Source organism: Pseudophryne corroboree, chromosome 9, assembly GCF_028390025.1.
Source record: "Pseudophryne corroboree isolate aPseCor3 chromosome 9, aPseCor3.hap2, whole genome shotgun sequence".
Taxonomy (NCBI): Eukaryota; Metazoa; Chordata; class Amphibia; order Anura; family Myobatrachidae; genus Pseudophryne; species Pseudophryne corroboree.
In genome coordinates, this window is record NC_086452.1 from 388,232,361 (window position 1) to 388,255,760 (window position 23,400).

Here is a 23,400-nt window from a genome sequence, read left to right on the forward strand (position 1 = left end):
TGGTTTGAGCCTTAGCAGGAGATGGACGTCAAGTTTCTTACTTGGAAGGCAGTCACACTGTTGGCATTGGCATCTGCTAGACGTATGTCTGAATTGGGGGCTTTGTCTTGCAAGAGCCCCTATTTGATTTTCCATGAAGATAGGGCTGAGCTCAGAACGCGTCAGCAATTTCTTCCTAAGGTTGTGTCTGCTTTTCATATCAACCAACCTATTGTGGTGCCAGTGGCTACTGACTCCTCAATTACCTCAAAGTCCTTGGATGTGGTGAGGGCTTTGAAGATTTATGTGAAGAGAACCTCTCGTCACAGGAAATCGGACGCTTTGTTCGTCCTTTATGATCCCAACAAGGTTGGGTGTCCTGCTTCTAAGCAGACGATTTCTCATTGGATCAGGTTTACTATCCAGCATGCTTATTCTATGGTAGGCTTGCCGTGTCCAAAATCTGTTAAGGCCCACTGTACTCGTAAAGTGGGTTCTTCCTGGGCGGCTGCCCGAGGTGTCTCTGCTTTACAGCTTTGCCGAACAGTTACTTGATCTGGGTCGAACACGTTTGCTAAGTTCTACAAGTTCGATACTTTGGCCTCTGAGGACCTAAAGTTTGGTCAATCTGTTCTGCAGGAACATCAGCACGCTGCCTCCCTTACTGGGGGCTTTGGTACATCCCCAGGGTACTAATGTGGACCCCAGCATCCTCTAGGATGTAAGAGAAAATAGGATTTTAATTACCTACCGGTAAATCCGTTTCTCGTAGTCCGTAGAGAATGCTGGGCGCCAGCCCAGTGCTTCATATTCCTGCATTGTTACTTGGTTCAGTATTGTTTCAGCCGTTGCTGAATTGTTCCAACTTGGCTTTCCTTTTTTGTTATGTGTTAGCTGGTGTGAATCTCACCACTATCTGTGTATTTCCTTCTCTCAAAGTATGTCCGTCTCCTCGGGCACAGTTTCTAGACTGAGTCTGGTAGGAGGGGCATAGAGCGAGGACCCAGCCCACACTCTCAAACTCTTAAAGTGCCAGTGGCTCCCAAAGGACCCGTCTATACCTCATGGTACTAATGTGGACCCCAGCATCCTCTACGGACTACGAGAAAAGGATTTACCGGTAGGTAATTAAAATCCTATTATTTGGTTAGTTTTTTTATTGTTTAACGTTACCTTTAAGAAAAGAACTAATGCTATGTACACATTATGCGATCCCATACGACACGATATCGTATGATATTGTATAATATATCATATCATATATCGGATCGTGTGTATTCGCTACAAATGATGTCTAGAAACAAAGTCATCACTGGAGTTCAAAACCACACTATAGCACCTCATCAAGACTGTGTGCAGTCCGACATACAGCGTCGCATGCGCGAGAGCGCGCATCGTACGTTGGATCATGCATACACATGCAATATCATTTAGGACTGAACAATATTGTTCAGATTGTGAACGATATTGTAAAGAATGTATGCAGCATAAGAAAAGGAAAAGGAAATATATTTTTTAATTATGCTCATGTTTAAACTTGAAAAAGCAGTTCCTGAATTTTAGCCCTGATGCCTCAATTTAGCCATTGACATGGATCAACTAACCTCTAACATGGGGGAAGAATAAGCCGCAAGTTCCCCTCCTTTCTGGCAGCAAGTAGACTCTGGCATTATGCCAGAGTCTACTGCATATGCGCAGGTCTCCGGGAACATGGTTCCCAGGTACATCTCCAGTGCACATGCACAAATCACTCGTAAATGCCAGCACCGGCCATTTTCCAAGTGATTTGTGTCTGCAGTACAGGGACGCTTCCGCCGCAGTACTCAGGAGGGTTAAGTATAATATATGGATGCAGTGTATGTGGTGTAACCCCCCCATCCACCCCGGACCCTAGGGCCCCGTGTGCACCGCACACCTTGCACCCATAGAAATGCCTATACCTAGGGGACAACATATGTAAAAATTAGCTCATCTTACGCTACTTTCCCATATACATCAATAGGTCAAGGGGGAAAAAAATGCACTGTTACAGTATACCACAGGTTCTCAAACTCGGTCCTCAGGACCCCACACAGTGCATGTTTTGCAGGTCTCCTCACAGAATCACAATTGAAATAATTAGCTCTACCTGTGGACCTTTTAAAATGTGTCAGTGAGTAATTAATACACCTGTGCACCTGCTGGGTTACCTGCAAAACATGCACTGTGTGGGGTCCTGAGGACCGAGTTTGAGAACCACTGCAGTATACTATGCCTCAGCTTATGTTTTTCAGCCAAGGATCATCATCTATACTATTCTACAGCATAACAAATAGAAAATTACAATGAACATAGCAATAACTAACAATTTGTATAAGTAATGTTTAAATCGCACATCCATCCAGTATTCAAGAAGTAAATAGGGTCCATTATTGTCTCTCTGATAGGCTCATTTCTGTATCCTGTTCAGTGTTTAGTTTTATGTTTAGCCTACACCCTGTGAGCGAGGAGACAGCGGATATCCTAACAGTGAGGCGGCAGAGACTTTTCTGACATTCTTTGTTCATTTTACCTATGTGCTCCCACTGCGCTTCATCCCCCCTGTCACATATTAGGGACCGTCATCACAGATAATTGTACATCTACCTGCTATAGGTTGTGTATCTCTGTGTGCGTCAATAGCTTATAGCAGTTAAAGTGGACAGCAAATTATTTATTTATTGAATTATCCTATTCCTCATTAGTACTTAATTATTGTAATAATAAATTCAACTTTCATTGATAATATCCCAGGAAGTAGCAGCATTTCTATGGACATCAGTCGTGTGTATTACAGTAATCCCGCTGTACATGAAGGCTATAGTAAAACTGAGTGCTCTGGCAGCACTAAGCCTGTGGTGATCCCCACTGAGGAGTGTTTAATAATAATAATCTGACAAGCCCGTCTCATCCTTCTTTCCACAGAATGCAATGGTTTAGCCATAAAAAAATAAAAAAAAAGATATGCAGAGCTGTTGAACTTCTTCCCATATTTGCTGAACATACCCTACGAGCCCTGCGTTCTTTAAATGTTAGACACATTTTCTAGTAGGGTAAACTATGATTGTGACTCCGCTACTTTGTTCTTGGGTATAGAAATCATATTATATGCCTCAAATCAGTTATGGTGCAGGACAGGAAGTCAGACTGAAGGAGCAGTAATCCAGGGATTTATGATTGAATAATCTCTGGTTTTTGTTTCGGTCCCAATCTCCACTCTGAGCCTACTTTTGCTGCCTCAACTTTTCCCAGTAGGTCGTGAGCTTTCTTTTGAGCAGGGACCTCCAACCAGAGCTGTAACTAGACTAGTGATGAGCGGGTTCGGTTCCCTGTGGCGTGGGGTTAGTGTGTGCTCTGTTGGGGTGCTGCTGCAGTCACTGTGGTGTATCTGTGCTGTGTTAGGGGTGCTGTCCTGGCTGTCACTGGTGTTACTGCCGGGTGCTGAAGCTGTACATGTGTGTTGCTGTCCTGGCTGTCACTGTGTTTTACAGGGGGCAGGGGCACTGTGACATATAAGGGAGCTGATGTCTTAATAACATTACACTGGCCCTGTCTGCTATAAAAGTTTGGGTACAGTTCTTACAAATTAAAAGCACACTGTTTCTGTATGCTGTGAAATATAGGGGTGCTGATGTCCTAATAACATTACACTGGCCCTGTCTGCTATAACAATTTGGGTACAGTTCTTACAAATTAAAAGCACACTGTTTCTGTATGCTGTGAAATATAGGGGTGCTGATGTCCTAATAACATTACACTGGCCCTGTCTGCTATAACAATTTGGGTACAGTTCTTACAAATTAAAAGCACACTGTTTCTGTATGCTGTGAAATATAGGGGTGCTGATGTCCTAATAACATTACACTGGCCCTGTCTGCTATAACAATTTGGGTACAGTTCTTACAAATTAAAAGCACACTGTTTCTGTATGCTGTGAAATATAGGGGTGCTGATGTCCTAATAACATTACACTGGCCCTGTCTGCTATAACAATTTGGGTACAGTTCTTACAAATTAAAAGCACACTGTTTCTGTATGCTGTGAAATATAGGGGTGCTGATGTCCTAATAACATTACACTGGCCCTGTCTGCTATAACAATTTGGGTACAGTTCTTACAAATTAAAAGCACACTGTTTCTGTATGCTGTGAAATATAGGGGTGCTGATGTCCTAATAACATTACACTGGCCCTGTCTGCTATAACAATTTGGGTACAGTTCTTACAAATTAAAAGCACACTGTTTCTGTATGCTGTGAAATATAGGGGTGCTGATGTCCTAATAACATTACACTGGCCCTGTCTGCTATAACAATTTGGGTACAGTTCTTACAAATTAAAAGCACACTGTTTCTGTATGCTGTGAAATATAGGGGTGCTGATGTCTTAATGCCATTACACTGGCCCTGTCTGCTATAAAAGTTTGGGCGCAGTTAAAAATTAAAAGCACACCGTTACTGTATGCTGTGAACTATAGGGGTGCTGATGTCTCAATAACATTATACTGGCCCTGTCTGCTATAAAAGTTTGGTGCAGTTAAAAATTAAAAGCACACTGTTCCTGTATGCTGTGAAATATAGGGGTGCTGATGTCTTAATAACATTACACTGGCCCAGTCTGCTATAAAAGATTGGGTGCAGTTAAAAAATTAAAAGCACACTGTTCCTGTATGCTGTGAAATATAGGGGTGCTGATGCCTTAATAACATTACATTGGCCCTGTCTGCTCTAAAAGTTTGGGTGCCGCTAAAAATTAAAAGCACACTGTTCCTGTATGCTGTGAAATATAGGGTGCTGATGTGTTAATAACATTACACTGGCCCTTGTCGCTATAAAAGTTTGGGTGCAGCTCTTACAAATTAAAAGCACACTGTTCCTGTATGCTGTGAAATATAGGAGTGCTGATGTCTTAATAACATTACACTGGCCCTGTTTGCTATATAAGTTTGGTTGCAGTTAAAAATTAAAAGCACACTGTTCCTGTATGCTGTGAAATGTAGGGGTGCTGATGTCTTAATAACATTAAACTGGCCCTGTCTGCTATAAAAGTTTGGGTGCAGTTAAAAATTAAAAGCACAGTGCTCCTGTATGCTGTAAGAATACAGGGGCACTGTGGAAATAAAGGGGCACTGTTCTGTGTGCTGTAATAATAAAGGGTGCTGTCCTGTGAAATGGAGAACAACAATTTGGAGGAAAAAATAGTTAAGACCAGGAACCACTTCCAGTTACTAGTACTAGTGCTGAAGCTGCTGCTGCCACCAGTCATGACATTGACAATGCAATTCCATCAACATCATCTGCTAAGGCCGATGCCCAATGTCATAAAGGGCGTGTAAAATCCAAGAAGCAAAAATGAATAATCAGAGAAAAAAAGAAATTATCTGATGAGAAAAGTAAAATTGGCAATATGCCATTCACTACACAAAATGGCAAGGAAAGGCTAAGGCCTTGGCCTATGTTCATGACTGGTGGCTCAGCTTCTCATGCTTAGATTAGCCAAGTAAACTCGATGCACCTCTTTTTTTTTTCTTTGCGTCATTGCTGTTTGGGGCCTAGTTTTTAAAAGTGCCTTCCTGTCTGTCACTTCAGTTCCACTCCTAGATGGGTCAGGCGTTTGTGCCGCACATTTGTGTCGCTTAGCTTAGCCATCCGGCAACCTCGGTGCACCTCTTTTTTTCTTTGCATGATGTGCTTTTTGGGGCCTATTTTTTAAATCTGCCATCCTGTCTGACACTGCAGTGCCACTCCTAGATGGACCAGGTGTTTGTACCGCACACTTGTGTCGCTTAGCTTAGCCATCCAGCTACCTCATTGCACCTCTTTTTCTTCTTTGCATGATGTGCTGTTTGGGGCCTATTTTTTAAATCTACCATCCTGTCTGACACTGCAGTGCCACTCCTAGAAGGGTGAGGTGTTTGTGCCGCACACTTGTGTTGCTTAGCTTAGCCATCCAGCTACCTCATTGCACCTCTTTTTCTTCTTTGCATGATGTGCTGTTTGGGGCCTATTTTTTAAATCTACCATCCTGTCTGACACTGCAGTGCCACTCCTAGATGGGCCAGGTGTTTGTGCCGCACACTTGTATAACTTAGCTTAGCCATCCAGCTAGATCATTGCACCTCTTTTTCTTCTTTGCATGTTGTGATGTTTGGGGCCTATTTTATAAATCTGCCATCCTGTCTGGCACTGCAGTGCTACTCCTAGATGGGCCAGGTGTTTGTGCCGCACACTTGTGTTGCTTAGCTTAGTCACCCAGCGACCTCGGTACACCTCTTTTTTCTCTTACGTCCTAGAGGACACTTGGGTCCATTTAGTACCATGGGGTATAGACAGGTCCACTAGGAGCTACAGGCACTTTAAGAATTTGATAGTGTGTCTGGCTCCTCCCTCTATGCCCCTCCTACCAGACTCAGTTTAGAAAATGTGCCCGGAGGAGCCGGTCACGCTGAAGGAAGATCCTGAAGAGTTTTCTGCATTTATTTATATGTTTGTTATTTTCAGCAGGGCTGGTTGGCACCAGCTTGCCTGCTTCGTGGGACTTATGGGGCTGAACGGCCCAACCTCTTGAAGGGTTAATGGTCCCGTTCCCCGCTGACAGGACACTGAGCTCCCGAGTGAAGTATTCGCAAGCCCCACCGTGCTGCGGGAATGTACGCTCGCCGCCACCCCTAACAGAGCCAGAAGACTGAAGAGTGGTGAGTACTGAGCCGGCGTCCCAGCTAGCGGGGCGCCGGCCAATATGGCGGCATGAGGGTATGGAGACGCACAAATTCTAAACGGGGCGGAATGTATCTCCGGACACAGTACACATCTGCGTCCCAGTACACTGTACACAGTACCCATACTGGCACCACAGCCTTAAAACGGTTCTCTCCATTTTAAGCACCAGATTCCTCAGCCAGTATAAAAAAAGCAGGAAGACCGTGCGCCACTGAAGGGGCGGGGCTTCACTGTGAGAGGATCCAGCAGCTCACCAGCACCATTTTTCCTCTGTAGTGGACACAGACGTTGACAGGACAGGGACACGCAGCTCCTCCAGTGTGACTCCAGATTACCTCAGCGGTACCAGGGGGTCAAAACAGGGGGGAGTGACTATTAGTGTACTAAGTTCCCTATTAGGGTACTTAGTCTGCGACCCGGCTAAGCTTGCCATTAGCAATAAGGGCGCGGTGGGGGCTTGCTCTAAACAACTCTGTGTCTCCCTGAAGGGCTCTTTGTTGGTTAATTGTGCTTAACCTTTCGTGTGTGTGTGTGTGTGTGTGTGTGTGTGTGTGTGTGTGTGTGTGTGTGTGTGTGTGTGTGTGTGCTGTCTCATTTACATTATGTCAGGCAAAGAGTGTGTTTCTTGTACCGTAGGGAATTCTTCTTCACAAGGGGACTCACTTCTGGGTAGCGGGGCTGAACCGGAATGGGTTAATTCTCTTGAGGGAATGATCTCACTTCTTTCTACAAAATTGTTCCACAATGAGAAAGAGATGCAATGCAGACTGTGGATGAGTTTATGAAAAGAGACTCAGTCCTCAAGACGGCGTCTCAATCCCCTCCCATTTGTCCGCAAAAGAGATCTCTGGCCCATATCCTGCAGTCTGACTCTGATGCTGACAGGTCAGACATGGAGGAGGGGTATAATGTGGACTCAGAGAGGGGGGATGCAGCTCTGTCACAGGGAATAGAGGCTCTTATAGAGGTGATCAGAGATGTTCTGCATATTCCTGATAAGGTGTCAGAGGAGTGTGAGGAATCTTATTTTAATGTAAAAAATTATTCCTCAGTCACTTTTCCTGCGTCAAAGAAATTGAATACCCTGTTTGAAGAACCATGGGTTAATCCTGATAAGAAGTTTCAGATGCCTAAAAGGTTGATCTCATCTTTTCCTTTTCCTCTGGAAGATAGGAAAAAATGGGATAAATCCACCGATAGTGGACACATCAGTCTCTAGGCTGTCATATAAAATTGTATTGCCTGTTTCTGGTGCAGCCTCCCTAAAAGACACGGCTGATCATAAAATTGAGACTACACTCAAATCATTGTACACAGCTGCTGGGGTGGCCCAAAGACCCACTACTGCATGTGCATGGATCACTAAAGCCATTGCTAAATGGTCAGGTAACCTAATTGAGGGGTTAGATTCCTTATCTAGGGGTGATGTTGTCTTACTCCTGCAGCATATACAGGACTCTGTGAACTTTATGGTGGAAGCCATAAAGGAAATAGGTGTGGTTAATGCACGCACCACCACTATGGCAGTGTCAGCACGCAGGGGCTTGCGGCTACACCAGTGGACTGCTGACGCGGATTCCACGAAAGGCGTGGAAGGCCTACCATTCACAGGAGAGGCCTTGTTCGGAGATGAATTAGACAAATGGATCTCCACAGCTACTGCGGGTAAGTCTACGTATCTTCCTTCCGCAGCTCCCTCAACCAAGAAGACTTATTCAGCTTCTAAGTTACAGTCCTTTTAGACAGCCAAGTTCAAGGGCAAATCCAGAGGTGCTTCTGCATCCTCCAGCGGCGCAAGAGTTAAACCACGCAAACCAGCAACAGCAGGTACTCAGGGACCAAGCTCAGTCTCTGCTTCCTCAAAGACTTCAGCATAACGGTGCACCGCAATGCCTGGAAGGCTGTCAGGTGGGAGCACGCCTACAATTCTTAAGTCAAATCTGGTCAAATTCGTGCCAGGATCCCTGGGTCATAAATCTTATTTCCCAGGGCTACAGACTGGAGTTCCAAAAGCTCCCACCTCACAGATTCTTCAAATCAGGCTTGCCAGTTTCACAAGAGGCAAGTATAACTTTACAACATGCCATCCCAAAACTGGTACAGACTCAGTTCATTGTTCCAGTTTCACCTCTTCTGCATAACATTGGGGGTCAATCCGAGTTGATCGCTAGCTGCTTTCGTTCGCAGCGATCAGGCAAAAAAACGGCACTTCTGTGCATGTGTATGCAGCGCAATGCACACGCACGTCGTACTATTACAACGAACGATGTAGTTTCACACAAGGTCTAGCGAAGCTTTTCAGTCGCACTGCTGGCCGCAGAGTCATTGACATGAAGTGGGTGTTTCTGGGTGTCAACTGACCGTTTTCAGGAAGTGTTTGAAAAAAAACAGGCATGCCAGGAAAAACACAGGCGTGGCTGGGCGAACGCAGGGCGTGTTCGTAACGTCAAAACAGGACCTGACCAGTCTGAAGTGATTGCAAGCGCTGAGTAGGTCTGAAGCTACTCTGAAACTTCACAAAATAATTTTGAGCCGTTCTGCGATCCCTTCATTCGCACTTCTGCTAAGCTAAAATACACTCCCAGTGGGCGGTGGCATAGCGTTTGCATGGCTGCTAAAAACTGCTAGCGAGCGAACAACTCGGAATGACCACCATTATTCCAAATTGTTTGTAGTACCGAAACCGGACGGTTCGGTAAGACCAATTTTGAACCTCAAGTCGTTGAACCCGTACTTACGAGTGTTCAATTTCAAGATGAGTCTTTGAGAGCGGTGATCTCAGGTCTGGAGGAGGGGGACTTCCTAGTATCTCTGGATATCAAGGATGCATACCTTCACATTCCGGTCTGGCCGCCTCATCAGGCTTATCTATGGTTTGCACTGCAGGACTGTCACTACCAGTTCCAGGCCCTGCCATTTGGCCTCTCCACGGCACTGAGGGTGTTCACCATGGTGATGGCAGAGATGATGCTTCTATTCCGCAAACAGGAAGTGAGCATAATTCCGTACCTGGAGGATCTCCTGATAAAAGCACCATCCAGGGAAAGGTTGCTGGACAGCAACCAAACTTCTCCAGGATAATGGGAGGATTCTGAACCTTCCAAAATCTCACCTAGAGCCAACACGGAGGCTCCCATTCCTGGGAATGATACTGGATACGGAGTCGCAGAAGGTGTTCCTTCCATTGGAAAAGGCATTTGTAATCCAGTCGATGGTTCGGGATATCCTGAAGCCAACCCGGATATCGGTGCATCTGTGCATTCGCCTTCTGGGGAAAATGGTGGCTTCTTACGAGGCTCTGCAATACGGAAGGAAACACGCAAGACCCTTCCAGCTCAATCTGTTGGACAAATGGTGTGGATCGCATCTTCACATGCACCAGAGGATCCATCTGTCGCCAAAAGCCAGGATCTCCCTTCTGTGGTGGCTACAGACTTCACACCTCGTCGAGAGTCGGAGGTTCGGAATTTAGAACTGGATTCTGCTAGCCAAAGATGCAAGCCTCAGAGGTTGGGGAGCAGTCGCTCAGGGTGGGCAGTTTCAAGGAAGATGATCCAGTCAGGAAGTCATCCTAGCAATCAACATTCTGGAACTCAGGGCCATATACAACGCCCTTCTGCAGGCCTCACATATTCTTCAAGATCGGGCCATTCAGGTTCAGTCGGACAATGTGACGGCAGTAACATACATAAACCGACAGGGTGGAACAAAAAAAAGAACAGCAATGTCAGAGGTGTCAAGTCAGACTTCCTCAGCAGACACGACCTGCACCCGGGGGAGTGGGGCCTTCACCCGGAAGTGTTCAGGTTCTTGACAAGTCGATGGGGATAGCCACAGATCGACATGATGGCCTCTCAGGCGGTATTGTTTCAGGTCGAGAGACCCACAGGCGGTGGCGGTAGACACTCTGACGACTCCATGAATCTATCAGATGGTGTAGGTGTTTCCTCCACTTCCTCTGATCCCAAGAATTCTAAAGAGAATAAAAAGGGAAATAAAAATGGAAAAGGTTCAAGCAATTCTAATTGCTCCGGATTGGCCAAGAAGGGCCTGGTACACGGACCTTTTGGAGATGCTCCTCGAAGATCCGTGGCCTCTACCTCTTCGCGGGGATCTTCTGCAACAGGGCCCGTTCGTCTATCATGACTTACTTTTGACGGCATGGAAGTTGAATGGCTAATTCTAGCCAGGAGAGGGATCCCTAACAAGGTTATCCCAACTATGATTCAAGCCAGGAAGGGGGTAACGTCTAAGCATTACCATCGTATTTGGAAGAAATACATCTCTTGGTGTGAGAGCAGAAAATATTCTGCAGTGGAATTCCTTCTAGGATGGTTCCTGCTTTTTTTTACAAGCAGGAGTGGATGTGGGCCTACGTCTGGGCACCATAAAAGTCCAGATTTCGACCTTGTCCATTTTCTTTCAGAAACAATTGACTTCTTTCCCTGAGGTCCAGATGTTCTTGGGAGGTCTTCCCCACATCCAACCTCCCTTTGTGCCTCCCACGGCACCTTGGGATCTCGATGTGGTGCTGCATTTCCTCCAATCGGACTGGTTTGTGCTGTTACAGGAGGTGGACGTAAAATATCTTACGTGGAAGACCGTCACACTGTTGGCCTTGGCTTCAGCAAGACGTGTCGGAGCTAGTGGCTTTATCTCACAAAAGTACCTATTTAATTTTCCATGAGGACAGAACTGAACTCGTCAGCAATTTCTTCCTAAGGTGGTGTCTGCGTTTCAAATTAACCAACCTATTGTGGTCCCGGTTGTTACCGACACCTCTGCTACTTCAAAGTCTTTGGCAGTTGTGAGGGCTTTGAAGGTGTATGTGAAAAGAACAGCTCGTCACAGAAAGACGGACTCGCTGTTTGTTCTTTATGATCCCAATAAGATTGGGTGTCCTGCTTCAAAGCAGCCTATTGCATGCTGTATCAGACTTACTATCCAACATGCTTATTCCACAGCAAGTTTGCCGTGTCCAAAATCTGTACAGGCCCACTCTACTAGGTCGGTGGGTTCTTCCTGGGCGGCTTCCCGGGGTGTCTCCGCTTTACAGCTCTACCGAGCAGCTACTTGATCAGGTTCGAACACGTTTGTTAGGTTCTACAAGTTCGATACTTTGGCCTCTGAGGACCTTCAGTTTGGTCAATCAGTTCTGCAGGAACCTCAGCACTCTCCCACCCGGTGTGGGAGCTTTGGTACATCCCCATGGTACTAAATGGACCCCAGCATCCTCTAGGCCGTAAGAGAAAATAGGATTTTACTAACCTACCGGTAAATTCTTTTCTCGTACTGCGTAGAGGATACTGGGCGCCCGCCCAGTGCTTCGTTCGTCCTGCACAGTTACTTGGTTCAGTAATGTTGGTTCAGCCATTGCTGTTCCTGTTTCAAGTTTGGTTAGCTTGGCTTTCCTCTTGTTGTGTGTGCTGGTTCGGAATCTCACCACTGTACTTATTTATCCTTCTCTCGAAGTATGTCCGTCTCCTCGGTCACAGTTTCCTAGACTGAGTCTGGTAGGAGGGGCATAGAGGGTGGAGCCAGCCCACACTATCAAATTCTTAAAGTGCCCATGGCTCCTAGTGGACCCGTCTATACCCCATGGTACTAAATGGACCCAAGTATCCTCTACGGACTACGAGAAAAGGATTTACCAGTAGGTTACCAAAATCCTATTTTTTCTTTGCATGAGGTGCTCTTTGGGGCCTAGTTTTTAAAAGTTCCATCCTGTCTGACACTGCAGTGCCACTCCTATATGGGCCAGGTGTTTGTGCCGCACACTTGTGTCGCTTAGCTTAGTCATCCAGCTACCTCGGTTCAACCTTTTGGCCTAAAAACAATATTGTGAGTGGTGAGGTGTTCAGAATAGACTGGAAATGAGTGGAAATTAACGTTATTGAGGTTAATAATACCGTAGGATCAAAATTACCCCCAAATTCTATGTTTTTAGCTGTTGTTGTGTTTTTTTTTCAAAAATCATCCAGATCCAAAACCAAACCCAAAACCCGAAAGGGTGATTTTGGCAAAACTTATCCAGATCCAAAATACGAGCGAGGATCCAGATCCAAAACCAAAATACAAAACACGAAAAATTGCCCGCTTCACATCTCTAAACTAGACATTTTGGGGTTCTGTGCCAGAAAGAAAATGGGTGCCCATCCTCCCATATTTAAAATAGGGACAGTGCGTGATGAAGTATAAGGGGTGTGGCTTCACGGGGAAGTGGTGTGGTCACAAAATAATACTAATTCATATTATGCTGCCCAGTAGTCTCAATTGTTCTATATTATGCCACACAGTAGTGAAAGTTACACCTGTTAGAGCTCCATGTACACATTACGTCAGCTAAAGCCCCCTTTTACACATTACGCCAGGTAGAGCCCCCTTTTACACATTACACCAGATAGAGCCCCCTTTTACACATTATGCCTGTTAGAGCCACCTTTTACACATTACGCCAGGTACAGCCCCCTTTTACACATTACGCCAGGTAGAGCCCCCTTTTACATATTACACCAGATAGAGCCCCCTTTTACACATTATGCCTGTTAGAGCCACCTTTTACACATTATGCCTGTTAGAGCCACCTTTTACACATTACGCCAGGTACAGCCCCCTTTTACAATGCCACGGAGGGGGATAGAGAGAGAGTGTGTGTGTGTGTTATACATACGTTTGGCTCTGGAGAAGCAGCTTCTACTAGCCCGCTGTCTATGTCCTACTCTGCTTCCTGCCCTAACACTGTGGCTCATTGTGGCGTATGACACTGTGGGTGGGCTGGAGGCAGGCTGGAAGAGACGTCATCTTTCCCAGAAGCTGCCGAGTGGTAGAAGAGGGAGCCGGGAGAGGGGTGTGTGGAGCCAGAGTGTGGAGAAAAGCTGCAGCGCTGCTCAGCTACCTATATGAGAAGAGGTAGTCGGGCAATGCAGCTAAGCTACGCGGTGAGCGGACGGACCCACAGTGGCGGCGTGGCCGGGTGTTGCCAGTGGTCCTGCGATTACAGTGCATATGCGCTGAGTAAGACTGAACACACTGGAGACAAGCACAAACCTGTGGGAGGGGCTCATGGAGAACATTCTCCGGGTGATGGAAGGAAGGTGTTTTGAGGAAAGACATGAAGTCTAAAGGACAATGCACAGGTCACTAAGAAATTATAGGTATAATTTTGCAAAACCACCCGATGAAGGAATTCATTGTCCAGGCTGAAGAGACCTAGAATTTAATTGATATTGGGTTGGAGGTGCGCCACTAAGCTGCAATTACAGTATATTTCTCTAAAGGTTATTAGTGTAAATCTCTAGTGGATTTATCACTAAAAGAAGGGCTTAGTGTGTGGCGCACTCTTTTGAAAGACTGATGTGATCAAGCTGGTTGTGAAACGTACGTCATCAGCGGGACGTGGAAGTGCACTATCCACGGAGGTGCGGGAATCCTACCCGACCCGGCGTCCGGCTTCCGTAGCGGCTCCTTCCAACTGACGGAGATCTGACACTGCCTCTATACAGGCACACAGGCACACCGGACACGATACACCTGATACAGCACCAACTAGGTATTCAAAGCCACTCTCATCCACTGCTGCACATCTACTGCCCTCCCTGCAATGTGTATACACAACAGGGGAGGGGGGATGTAAAGCGTGGACAGCAGAAGCGGCTTGCACTGCTCTTTCCTTTCAGTCTTCAGGTGGATGGCTCTTCCCCGCTCTCATTGATTTCATTCACTGCCCAGGTATTAACCTCGACACATGGAGCAACAGTAGAAAGGGAAAACGTTATTACACACCGGGACTCTTTATCTCTCAGCCTACATATATTTTTTCAAGGGGGTTTTGGAACTTCTGCAAAACCATCTCATATGTGTCACACAATTTAATATTATATATATATAAAATTGTTTGGAATTTTTACTTAAGTACCACTATATGCCGCATGATTTGTTCCAACAACCTAAGGGATATATGTATAGGGATATGACTACTGGTTAAAGGTCTCAGAATACTAATGTTAATGTGAAAGGTAATTTTCTGCCTTGCTATCTCCCGTAAAAGGGACAGGTGCATAAGCAAAAAGGCTCATCTCTGGTGTGTCTGCATAGCTTTTTTGAATATAGAATTGTAGACAAATTTGAATTTAAATCATTGATGCCTTTTCTCTCTGATTAATTGACCACATATTACTGGTATTTATGTACACAATAACCATTTGGCTCTATGTGGGTAATAAGTGCTGTGAGAGTATGATTTTTATAGATATATGTGCCTCTTTGAACTAAAAGTGTTTTAGTATTCTTTATTGTATTAGAAATCTTATTTCTATTATTACACAATTTACAGGGTACTTTTTGTTAATTAATTGGACACAATTGCCGTCCCATCAAGTACGCTTTCTCATGCCCCTTCTCTTTGAGAGGACTTCATGTATGTGCCTGTTAAATAGACTGCATTGTAGGAAATAATGATGAGAGGACATATACTATTTGCCAATATATTTTAGCAAACTGTTCTTGTACGGTTCACGGCAATAGGAATTGTTTAAATTATCTTTTTTTCCTCCCTCTCTCTTCCTACTCACAGCTACATCTTTACTTTCAGATACATTGTGTATCTTTACTTATCAGATGCAGTGTGTATCTCTCTTCCTACTCACAGCTACATCTTTACTTTCAGATACATTGTGTATCTTTACTTATCAGATGCAGTGTGTATCTCTCCCTACTCACAGCTACATCTTTACTTTCAGATACATTGTGTATCTTTACTTATCAGATGCAGTGTGTATCTCTCTCTACTCACAGCTACATCTTTACTTTCAGATACATTGTGTATCTTTACTTATCAGATGCAGTGTGTATCTCTCCCTACTCACAGCTACATCTTTACTTTCAGATACATTGTGTATCTTTACTTATCAGATGCAGTGTGTATCTCTCCCTACTCACAGCTACATCTTTACTTTCAGATACATTGTGTATCTTTACTTATCAGATGCAGTGTGTATCTCTCCCTACTCACAGCTACATCTTTACTTTCAGATACATTGTGTATCTTTACTTATCAGATGCAGTGTGTATCTCTCCCTACTCACAGCTACATCTTTACTTATCAGATACATTGTGTATCTTTACTTATCAGATGCAGTGTCAGAGGCGCAATATTTAATTTTCAGAGAATAATTAACGTCAGACTCATGTCTGGGACGGCAAACTAATAACGTCTCTTGAATAGACAATTCCAGGAGCCGCTGTAAAATTATTAGCTGCAAATAAAATATCACAAAGCTTAACACAATTCTTGCCCTCACTATATTGGAGAATTTGGATACTATTTAATATACCAAATTTTGGGCAGTTCTTTTATTATTTTGTACACTCAGGTTATCAAACAGACCACTATGCCTGATTATAGAGATTTATTTTAATATATTAAATAAAAGATAAATCTTAAGTTATTAGAAACATTTCAAAAGAGTGCGCCACGCACTAAGCCCTCGTTTTAGTGATAAATCCACTAGAGATTTACACTAATAACCTTTAGAGAAATATGATGGAAGGAAGGTGCCAGCAGTGGAGCATGAGCTGCGATCCAGAGGGGAATCTAGTTTTATTTTTCTTTAAACTGGGGAGCACGGTGTGGGCGTGTGCGTGTGTGTGTGTTAGGGGGGTTGTCAGCTGCACGCCCACTGTCTTCCTTCTGATGGCCCCTCCTCTCCCACAGCCTCCATGACACAGGTCTGGTTGTTGATGCCTGAATGCAACAATGGTCTGAATTTCTTTTGTGCTTTTCAACCAATCTGTATGCTTTTGTCACCAAGTAACGTTTTTTGTTTTAATTGCCTAAAACATTTAGATACAATAGAGTTCAATTCCATGGGTAACTTAAATAAAATACATTTTGATTGGAGATCAATGGTAAAAATCACACAGAAACATTTATCTCAGACTTTATTTAGCTTTTAAAAATACTGATTTCCAAGAAAATGATGTAGCTGAAACATGGAAATTCTATAGATCAAAAGTGGAAACAACGCTTTATACTGTATCTGTAATAATATTGAGATACAGGAGAAACACATTTTATAAAGTTTACAGATTGAGTTCCTCCTGTATCTCAATGTTATTACACTTGTACAGATAAGATTAAAAATGACAGGGAACCTACCATGTTACTTTCTCTACTGAAATCATTGTCCGCTTATCCTCATTTAGCGTGTACTAATAATTACCAGTGTTTACAATACATCCTCTATGTTATTTCCCAGGCAGATACCCAGTCATTATAACATCGAGACCCTGCAATTTGCAGGTCAAACCATCCTGAGTAATTAACGGTTTCTTTTTAAAGTAAAATATCAACCAACGCACTAACATAATATCATTTTGTGCTAGCTGCATGTCGGTCTCATGAATGAAAGTTTCAGCAAAATTATATTAGGAGGTCTGATTAAATGTATAAAGCGATGTTTTATGAAGACATTTTAATATAAATACATGCCGTGTGATTCTGGCATCCACAGATATTATGTAAGATTAAGTCTTTTTAACTTGAAACCTTCATGAATAGGTTATCCATACTATTGACCTAATGGAACATAACAATAAATAAATTATAGTCTGCTGTTCAGATCCCTTTCCTGTCTGGTCTATGATACAGTTCCCGACAGTTGAAATGCAATAGATAATTATTAGAGGAGAGAAGAGGATAGCATTACAAAGACAATAGCAATGGATGCATAAGCAAACTAGGCTCTACAAGCAAGCTGTATATATATATATATATATATATTTATACATACTAGGTGATTCATTGCGCCCTACGGGCGCTCTTTACACCGTTGTAAGGGGCTACACCCCCTTAACCTGTGTACGCCCTTGTTTTTATTATATGGAGTATTACCTCCAATCATAATTGTGTGAGTGGGTAAATATTGCACGGACAAAGGGCGTGCGATGGTTAAGGGGTCATAGCCCCTTGCAACAGCGTGAATAGCAGGGCCTGATGAATAACCTAGTACAGCGGTGGCCAACCTGTGGATCTTGAGCCGCATGTGGCTCTTTCTTTATTCAAATGTGGCTCTCAACACTCTAAATCATGTGACCACAACAGATACAGAAACCGCTGCACTCCATCCAGACACGCAGCAGCACTACAGGGACTGAGAATTGAAGGAGCCAGATACTAGAGGTGAGACACCCACAAGCAAACAGAGGACACATTAGGGACTGCTGCAATGGCATGAGTTGATGGGGGCGGGGGGGCTGTAGTGATACATGAGGGTCGGCTAGAATGACACATGGCAGAGCTGGCTGGAGAGACACAGGAGAGTCCTGGCAGGAGTGATGTGGGAGGGTGCTGGAAGTAGTGACACATGGAAGAGCTGGCTGGAGTGACATAGGAGGGTGTTGGCAGGCAGAGCCGGCCTTAGGCATAGGTAAACTAGGCAAATGCCTAGGGCATTTGGTATGCTTAGGGGCACCAGCAGCTTCTGCTGATTAAAATGATATGCAGCATGCCTATATTCTGTGTGTATTCCTGGAAATCACTGTAATGTAGTTTTTCATATGCAGATACAGCCGCAGTCGCACACAGAATATAGGCATGCTGCATATCATTTTAATCAGCAGAAGTTGATTGTGCATCCTAGCCACATAGTAATGCAAATAAGATGCATTTTCATAAACAAAAGACGCCCGACGTTAGCAGAGCTGCCAGCTGACTCATGCCAGGCATCTCTTGCAGAACTAGCGGCGGTGCTAGGGGGCACCAGCTCAAATCTTGCCTAGGGCATCATATTGGTTAGGGCCGGCTCTGTTGGCAGGAGTGACACATGGGAGAGCTGGCTGGAGTGACATAGGTGGGTGGTAGCAGGAGTGACACATGGAAGAGCTGGCTGGAGTAACAGGAGGGTGTTGGCAGGAGTGACACATGGGAGAGCTGGATGGAGTGACTTAGGTGGGTGGTAGCAGGAGTGACACATGGAAGAGCTGGCTGGAGTAACAGGAGGGTGTTGGCAGGAGTGACACATGGGAGAGCTGGCTGGAGTGACATAGGAGCGTGGTAGCAGGAGTGAAACATGGGAAAGCTGGCTGGAGTGACATAGGAGAGTGGTAGCAGGAGTGACACATGGAAGAGCTGGCTGGAGTGACATAGGAGGGTGGTAGCAGGAGTGACATGGGGGAGCTGGCTGGAGTGATAGGAGGGTGGTAGCAGGAGTGACACATGGGAGAGCTGGCTGGAGTGACATAGGAGGGTGGTAGCAGGAGTGACACATGGAAGAGCTGGCTGGAGTGACAGCAGGAGGGTGTTGGCAGGAGTGACACATGGGAGAGCTGGCTGGAGTGACATGGGTGGTAGCAGGAGTGACACATGGAAGAGCTGGCTGGAGTGACAGGAGGGTGTTGGCAGGAGTGACACATGGGAGAGCTGGCTGGAGTGACATAGGAGGATGGTGGCAGGAGTGACACATGGGAGAGCTGGCTGGAGTGACAGGAGGGTGGTAGCAGGAGTGACACATGGGAGAGCTGGCTGGAGTGACATAGGAGGGTGGTAGCAGGAGTGACACATGGAAGAGCTGGCTGGAGTGACAGGAGGGCGTTAGCAGGAGTGACACATGGGAGAGCTGGCTGGAGAGACATAGGAGGATGGTAGCAGGAGTGACACATGGGAGAGCTGGCTGGAGTGACATAGGAGGGTGGTAGCAGGAATGACACATGGGAGAGCTGGCTGTAGTGACACGGGGGAGCTGGCTGGAGTGACATAGGAGGGTGCTAGCAGGAATGACTCATGGAAGAGCTGGCTGGAGTGACAGGAGGGTGTTGGCAGTAGTGACACATGGTAGAGCTGGCTGGATGGAGTGACACAGCAGGGTCTTGACAGTAGTGACACATGGGAGACCTGGTTGGAGTGACACAGCAAGGTGCTAGCAGGAGTTACACATGGAAGAGCTGGCTGGAGTGACAGGAGGGTGTTGGCTGGAGTGACACATGGGAGAGCTGGCTGGAGTGACAGGACGGTATTGGCTAGAGTGACACATGGGAGAGCTGGCTGGAGTGACAGCAGGAGGGTGTTGGCAGGAGTGACACATGGGAGAGCTGGCTGGAGTGACATGGGTGGTAGCAGGAGTGACACATGGAAGAGCTGGCTGGAGTGACAGGAGGGTGTTGGCAGGAGTGACACATGGGAGAGCTGGCTGGAGTGACATAGGAGGATGGTGGCAGGAGTGACACATGGGAGAGCTGGCTGGAGTGACAGGAGGGTGGTAGCAGGAGTGACACATGGGAGAGCTGGCTGGAGTGACATAGGAGGGTGGTAGCAGGAGTGACACATGGAAGAGCTGGCTGGAGTGACAGGAGGGCGTTAGCAGGAGTGACACATGGGAGAGCTGGCTGGAGAGACATAGGAGGATGGTAGCAGGAGTGACACATGGGAGAGCTGGCTGGAGTGACATAGGAGGGTGGTAGCAGGAATGACACATGGGAGAGCTGGCTGTAGTGACACGGGGGAGCTGGCTGGAGTGACATAGGAGGGTGCTAGCAGGAATGACACATGGAAGAGCTGGCTGGAGTGACAGGAGGGTGTTGGCAGTAGTGACACATGGTAGAGCTGGCTGGATGGAGTGACACAGCAGGGTCTTGACAGTAGTGACACATGGGAGACCTGGTTGGAGTGACACAGCAGGGTGCTAGCAGGAGTTACACATGGAAGAGCTGGCTGGAGTGACAGGAGGGTGTTGGCTGGAGTGACACATGGGAGAGCTGGCTGGAGTGACAGGACGGTATTGGCTAGAGTGACACATGGGAGAGCTGGCTGGAGTGACACAGCAGGGTGCTAGCAGGAGTGACACATGGAAGAGCTGGCTGGAGTGACAGGAGAGTGTTGGCTGGAGTGACACATGGGGGAGCTGGCTGGTGTGACACAGCAGGGTGTTGGCTAGAGTGACACCTGGGAGACCTGGCTGGAGTGACACAGCAGGGTCTTGGCAGTAGTGACACATGGGAGAGCTGGCTGGAGTGACACGGGGGAGCTGGCTGGAGTGACAGGAGGGTGTTGGCTGGAGTGACACAGCAGGGTCTTAGCAGTAGTGACACATGGGGGACCTGGCTGGAGTGACACAGCAGGGTCTTGGCAGTAGTGACACATGGGAGACCTGGCTGGAGTGACATGAGGGAGCTGGCTGGAGTGACATAGGAGGGTGCTAGCAGGAGTGACACATGGAAGAGCTGGCTGGAGTGACAGGAGGGTGTTGGCTGGAGTGACACAGCAGGGTCTTAGCAGTAGTGACACATGGGGGACCTGGCTGGAGTGACACAGCAGGGTCTTGGCAGTAGTGACACATGGGAGACCTGGCTGGAGTGACATGAGGGAGCTGGCTGGAGTGACATAGGAGGGTGCTAGCAGGAGTGACACATGGAAGAGCTGGCTGGAGTGACAGGAGGGTGTTGGCAGTAGTGACACATGGTAGAGCTGGCTGGATGGAGTGACACAGCAGGGTCTTTACAGTAGTGACACATGGGAGACCTGGTTGGAGTGACACAGCAGGGTGCTAGCAGGAGTTACACATGGAAGAGCTGGCTGGAGTGACAGGAGGGTGTTGGCTGGAGTGACACATGGGAGAGCTGGCTGGAGTGACAGGACGGTATTGGCTAGAGTGACACATGGGAGAGCTGGCTGGAGTGACACAGCAGGGTGCTAGCAGGAGTGACACATGGAAGAGCTGGCTGGAGTGACAGGAGAGTGTTGGCTGGAGTGACACATGGGGGAGCTGGCTGGTGTGACACAGCAGGGTGTTGGCTAGAGTGACACCTGGGAGACCTGGCTGGAGTGACACAGCAGGGTCTTGGCAGTAGTGACACATGGGAGAGCTGGCTGGAGTGACACGGGGGAGCTGGCTGGAGTGACAGAAGGGTGTTGGCTGGAGTGACACAGCAGGGTCTTAGCAGTAGTGACACATGGGGGACCTGGCTGGAGTGACACAGCAGGGTCTTGGCAGTAGTGACACATGGGAGACCTGGCTGGAGTGACATGAGGGAGCTGGCTGGAGTGACATAGGAGGGTGCTAGCAGGAGTGACACATGGGGGAGCTGGCTGGAGTGACATAGGAGGGTGTTGGCAGGCAGAGCCGGCCTTAGGCATAGGCAAACTAGGCAAATGCCTAGGGCATTTGGTACGCTTAGGGGCACCAGCAGCTTCTGCTGATTAAAATGATATGCAGCATGCCTATATTCTGTGTGTATTCCTGGAAATCACTGTAATGTAGTTTTTCATATGCAGATACAGCCGCAGTCGCACACAGAATATAGGCATGCTGCATATCATTTTAATCAGCAGAAGTTGATTGTGCATCCTAGCCACATAGTAATGCAAATAAGATGCATTTTCATAAACAAAAGACGCCCGACGTTAGCAGAGCTGCCAGCTGACTCATGCCAGGCATCTCTTGCAGAACTAGCGGCAGTGCTAGGGGGCACCAGCTCAAATCTTGCCTAGGGCATCATATTGGTTAGGGCCGGCTCTGTTGGCAGGAGTGACACATGGGAGAGCTGGCTGGAGTGACATAGGTGGGTGGTAGCAGGAGTGACACATGGAAGAGCTGGCTGGAGTGACAGGAGGGTGTTGGCAGGAGTGACACATGGGAGAGCTGGATGGAGTGACATAGGTGGGTGGTAGCAGGAGTGACACATGGAAGAGCTGGCTGGAGTGACAGGAGGGTGTTGGCAGGAGTGACACATGGGAAAGCTGGCTGGAGTGACATAGGAGAGTGGTAGCAGGAGTGACACATGGAAGAGCTGGCTGGAGTGACATAGGAGGGTGGTAGCAGGAGTGACATGGGGGAGCTGGCTGGAGTGACAGGAGGGTGGTAGCAGGAGTGACACATGGGAGAGCTGGCTGGAGTGACATAGGAGGGTGGTAGCAGGAGTGACACATGGGAGAGCTGGCTGGAGTGACAGGAGGGCGTTAGCAGGAGTGACACATGGGAGAGCTGGCTGGAGAGACAGGAGGAGGGTGTTGGCAGGAGTGACACATGGGAGAGCTGGCTGGAGTGACATGGGTGGTAGCAGGAGTGACACATGGAAGAGCTGGCTGGAGTGACAGGAGGGTGTTGGCAGGAGTGACACATGGGAGAGCTGGCTGGAGTGACATAGGAGGATGGTAGCAGGAGTGACACATGGGAGAGCTGGCTGGAGTGACAGGAGGGTGGTAGCAGGAGTGACACATGGGAGAGCTGGCTGGAGTGACATAGGAGGGTGGTAGCAGGAGTGACACATGGAAGAGCTGGCTGGAGTGACAGGAGGGCGTTAGCAGGAGTGACACATGGGAGAGCTGGCTGGAGAGACATAGGAGGGTGGTAGCAGGAGTGACACATGGGAGAGCTGGCTGGAGTGACATAGGAGGGTGGTAGCAGGAATGACACATGGGAGAGCTGGCTGTAGTGACATGGGGGAGCTGGCTGGAGTGACATAGGAGGGTGCTAGCAGGAATGACACATGGAAGAGCTGGCTGGAGTGAAAGGAGGGTGTTGGCAGTAGTGACACATGGTAGAGCTGGCTGGATGGAGTGACACAGCAGGGTCTTGACAGTAGTGACACATGGGAGACCTGGTTGGAGTGACACAGCAGGGTGCTAGCAGGAGTTACACATGGAAGAGCTGGCTGGAGTGACAGGAGGGTGTTGGCTGGAGTGACACATGGGA

At 47.0% G+C, this 23,400-nt stretch overlaps 1 protein-coding gene across 6 annotated transcripts in view; it reads left to right on the forward strand.

Annotated features, from left to right (window-relative positions):
* Positions 1-23,400, forward strand: part of CACNA2D3 (calcium voltage-gated channel auxiliary subunit alpha2delta 3) — a 2,000,770-nt gene that overhangs the window by 626,866 nt on the left and 1,350,504 nt on the right. The gene's annotated exons all lie outside the window — the stretch shown is intronic.